Genomic DNA, 5,056 nt, shown 5'->3' on the forward strand with positions numbered 1-5,056 from the left:
GGATTGAACCTGGGCCCCCTGCCCTGGGAGCTTGAAGTCTTAGCCACTGGACCACCAGGGAAGTCCCAGAACTGGATTTTAGAATAATGAGGCAGAGTGGGAGTGAGTAAGCTGAAGAGACTTATCAGAAAGTGATCTCTGAGAGAGGATAAATAACCAGGTAAGTGGCAATGAGGATGGAGCTAAGTGAGTGGGCTGGGGAGCCTCTGGGCACAGACAGGACTTAGAAAGCTTAACTGGCCACAGCCACTCCAGGAGAGATTCAATAGACTTGGTGCCTTTCCTCCTCCCCTCGCCACCCCAGAACAAAGCACAATCCCTGAAAGCTAGGGTAATGGGTGTAGGTATCATCACTGATCCACACAGGGGAATAATCCCAAGCTAGTTCTGGATAGATCCTTCGCAGATCATGTGCCAGGGGCTTTCCACTACCATGAGCCCCCAAAGTGTGCTTTCCACTACCACAAGCCCCCAGAGAGTGCTGACCTGTGTCGTGACTGTTGACAAGGTCTTCTTCATTCCCATGGATGCTTTGGATGGACTGAGCAAGGCTTCAAGGCAGAAGGACTTCGCCAGCTAGACCGCCAGTGGGTCAGTGCAGGCAGCTGGTCATGGGAGGCTCTACTAGGAGGGCAAGACACACAGGTCTGCCATCCTGGATGTAGGTGATACGTGGGCTGCTGGACCAGCTCAAGCGGTGGGTGTTTCCGACAGTCCCAGGAGTTGTTGGACTCTACAGGAGTAAACTCCTGCTCTTCCTCTGAATCAGGAAGTTCCCACCAAACTCTTCCCGACTCTCTTTTTCCGCCTCTAACCCCAGATATAATCTCCTCCTCCCACCCCAGGTGAAGCCTAACATTTTATCTCTTCTCTTGCCAAACTACTGTTGTTGGATAAATACCATGTCCTTCCCCATCAAAGGGGCTGCCCCTCTAGTCTCAAAACCACCATACCAACATCCCTGATGGTATAGTGGAAACGAATCTGCCTGTCAGTGCAGAGGACATGGGTTCCATCCCTGGTCCAGGAAGATTCCACTTGCAGCAGGGCAACTAAGCCCATAAGCCACAACCACTAAGTCCAAGTGCTGCAACCACTGAAGCCTGTGTGCCTGGAACTCGTGCTCCACAAAAAGGGAAGCCAGCACAATAAGAAGCCTGCACACCACAACTAGAGACAGCCTGTGGGCAGCAAGGAAGATCCACGATCCAGCACAGCAGAAAAAAAAAAAAAGAAAAAACCCAACTGGTGCAAATCAAAGCTCTGGCTCTCAGCCTCAACACTCGGCATGCCCTCAGACGACGGGTGGGCAGACCTCAGATCTCCTTGCCCTCGACATTCTACCCCATCATCCAGACAAAATGCCTACAGAACCAGTGCTGAGAAGGAGACTCTACTTAGTACTGATAACTTTATCTCTGAGAGAGATGGGAGGAAAAATAAAAGGACCAGCATTTCGGGTGAGGGTGGTTGCTGAGCAGCATGGAGGCCCTTTGTTGTTGTTTAGTCACTCAGTTGTGTCCGACTCTTTGCAACCCGGTGGACTGCAGCACGCCAGGCTTCCCTGTTCTTCACCATCTCCCGAAGCTTGCTCAAACTCATGTCCATTGAGTCGGTGATGCCATCCAACCGTCTTATCCTCCGTCATCCCCTTCTCCTCCTGCCTTCAATCGTTCCTAGAAAATGTTGTTACTTTGATTTTCATGTAATAAAGTCAAAGTAAGAACATTCAGCACATGTGCCACAACTACTGAAGCCTTCACACCTAGAGCCTGTGCTCCACCTCAGATGGGTGTTATCCCCCCAAGGACACTCAGCAGTTCAGCAAGGAAAGGATTAAAACAATGATGGAGCCAATCTGGGTGACAGCGGACATGAGGATGGGAAAGGCAGGGATGAGCAGTTAAAAGATGGAGAGCCAGTAGCTTAGGGGCCCCAAACATGTGTGTGGGCCAGTGGCTTAGTCGTGTCTGACTCCTTGTGACCCCATGACTGTAGCCCGCCAGGCTCCTCTGTCCATGGGATTCTCCAGACAAGAATACTGGAGTGGGTTGCCATTTCCTTCTCCGGGGGATCTTCCAGACCCAGGGATTGAACCTGGGTCTCCAGTATTGCAGGCAGATTCTTTACCATCTGAGCTATAAGGAAGTCCCAGGAGACTAAAAGGGAGGAAATACAGTTGGAGGTAGAAGTACCAGACTAAGGAGTTTGGAAGGTCTGGTTGCTGTGCTGTTTACTTGCTAAGTCGTGTCTGACTCTTTGTGACTCCACAGACTGTAGCCCGCCAGGCTCCTCTGTCCATGGGTTTCTCCAGGAAAGAATACTGGGGTGGGTTGCCATTTTTCCTCCTCCAGGGGATCTTTCCAACCCAGGGACTGAACCCGCATCTCCTGAATCGGCAGGTAGATTCTTTACCACTGAGCCACCTGGGAAGCCCTAGAAGGTCTGGAAATGGAGCTGTTCTTGCAAGTGACAAGGTTTGGGGCATGACAAGGCCAGTGGTGGCCAAAGAACAGATTCTTGGCAGCACAAAAGTCAAGAACCTGGGGGTTAGATGGGTGGTCTACATGGATGCAGGATTCCCGAAGAAGGCAGGAAGGAGTAGAGGTGGAGACAGAGGCAGTGAGCCCTGGGGAGGGTGCGGAGCACCCGGGAGGAAGGCAGGGGAGTGACTTGCGAGTGGGGACCTCCTCTAAGGGCCTGTGCACCAGAGAGGCGTCTGAGGAAAGGAGAGTGACGGGACAGTGGCTTGGGAGAGGAGACAGGAGCGTGGAGGAGCCTCACCCCGCCTCCGGCCCTTTGGTCCAGGGAGTTCCGAGGAGAAAACAGTCCCCACTTAAAGACTGAGAGGAAGCAGTGTCCTGGGGAGAGTCAGGCTAGCAGAGAAGACGGGGAGACTGACAGGGTTTTGCTGACGGCAGGCTGTGAGTTTCAGAGCAGGATGGGAGTGTTTGGTTGATCAGGAAGTGCGGGTGACTGGGCCCGATTAGGGGCTGCTCGGAGTCATGCGAGGCTGAGGGTCTGGGTGCGGAGGGGTGAGCTGGCTTCGGACAGTGTGAAACGTGATGGGCCCGTGTGCGCTGCCTGTTCCTTGGTCCTCTTCTCTTCTCTCCTGAACTCACTCCACAGGTGCCCTCACCCAGTCCTACACTTGGAACACTGTCTGCCAGTGAAGCCCCAATTATAGCTTCACCCCCAGCCTCTCAGTAGAGTTCCTGGTGTGACGCAGATGTTCCTGCTGGACATCTCCACTCATTTAAAAGACTCTCCCAAATGGAAGCTGTGGCACTTCCCTGGAGGTCTTCCCAGTGGTTAAGAATCTGCCTTGCAATGCAGGGGGCCTGGGTTTGATCCCTGGTCAGGGAAATAAGATCCCACATGCCTCGGGGCACCTAAGTCCGAGCACCACCCTGGAGAGCCTGCATGACTCAATGAAGATCCCACATGCTACAACTAAGACCCGATGCAGCCATATATATATATATTATACATATATATATATAAATGGAAGAGGTGAACCGACAAGTCCTCTCTTCCCCTAGAATGCACTAGCATTCACCTTGTCACTTAGAACAGAAGCCTAGAAGTCACCCTGGAAACCTCTATTTGTGTTGTCCTGCTCGGCCAACGCATCACCAAGTGCTAAAATCACCTGCTTCAAAATCCACCTTGTGAGTAATGGCGGGCCTGCTGAAGAAGACCACTGGCCTGGTGGGATTGGCTGTTTGTGAAACTCCACATGAGAGGCTAAAAATATTGTTTACAAAAATTCTTAATGTTCTTGGACACATCCCTAAAAATGCAGGAAGTATAGGAAGTACAAAATGTATAGGAAGTATACAGAAAAAAAAAAAAAGAAAGTATACAGAATAGATTACAAATGAGAAGCTGAGTATGGTTAAAGCGGAAGCAGGTGTTAAAAAACTAGAAGAGCGACTGCAGGGTGGCCAAATAGAAGAGGTGATTCTTCAGGCTGAAAACGAACTAAGTCTGGCAAGAAAAATGATCCAGTGGAAACCAAGAGAGCCTTTAGTGGAAGAGCCTCCAGCCAGCCAATGGAAATGGCCAATATAAACAGCATTAACTAACTTATCTGTTGATAGGAAACTGATGTAATTAAATATTCTTTTATATGTTAAAAACAAACAAACAGGAGAAGGAAATGGCAACCCACTCCAGTATTCTTGCCTGGAAAAGTCCATGGACAGAGAAGTCTGGCGGGCTGCAGTCCATGGGATTACATGACTGAGCGTGTGTGCACAAGGGTGGAGGGAGATGGGTTGGTAGCAATAAAGTGGTAGAACTAAAAACAAACAAACAAACAAACAAAATCCACCTTGTCCCCAGCATCGATTATGGCCTTCACGCTCAGTCCCGGTCCCACACAGCATCCCCATCGTCATATCTGCCCCACTACAGTCTATTCTCATGAGCACTGAGAGCACATGTTCTAAAACGTGCATCAGAGCAAGTGACTCCCTTCCTTTGGCTTCCCAAGGCCCTGGGATAGAATTCCAAATCCATGACTTCAGAATCTGGCTGCTTTCCGCCTTCACTCCACTACCCCACCCCCCTACACTCCCTCAACTCCCACACCCCAACACACCCCCAACCCACCCTGGGTTCACCCTTGCTGGCATCGCCCTAGCTGCACCGGCCTCCATGTTTCACTCAGACACTGTCTGTCCCCAGCCTGGGCCTTTGCCTGGAAGACTTGTCCTCACCTTCAGGGCTCTGTTCCAAGGACACCTTCTCCCAGAGGTCCTCCTGAACGTCCTGCCCCAAATTGCCTCTCCCTCCACCCTCCCCCTTATTCTGCTTTGTTTTTCTTCATATGCATCGGAACATTTCATGTAAATCAATACTATGCTTATTTGTTCATTTGATGACATTCTCTCCTCTGGAATGGTTCAACTACACATTTTTCCACCGCAGTATCGCCCGCTTCGAACTGCTCCCAGCTCATAGTAGAGGCTCAGTAAGTATTTGTTGAATAAATATCTACTAACGAAGGTTATTTTATCTGATATGGGATTCAAAAGCTCATTTTGAAAAC

At 50.4% G+C, this 5,056-nt stretch overlaps 1 pseudogene; it reads left to right on the forward strand.

Moving 5' to 3' along the window:
• The first annotated feature begins 3,678 nt into the window (after positions 1-3,678).
• On the forward strand, positions 3,679-4,128 carry LOC122424071 (annotated as a pseudogene).
• The last annotated feature ends 928 nt before the right edge of the window (positions 4,129-5,056 follow it).

The sequence above is a fragment of the Cervus canadensis genome, chromosome 21, assembly GCF_019320065.1.
Source record: "Cervus canadensis isolate Bull #8, Minnesota chromosome 21, ASM1932006v1, whole genome shotgun sequence".
Taxonomy (NCBI): Eukaryota; Metazoa; Chordata; class Mammalia; order Artiodactyla; family Cervidae; genus Cervus; species Cervus canadensis.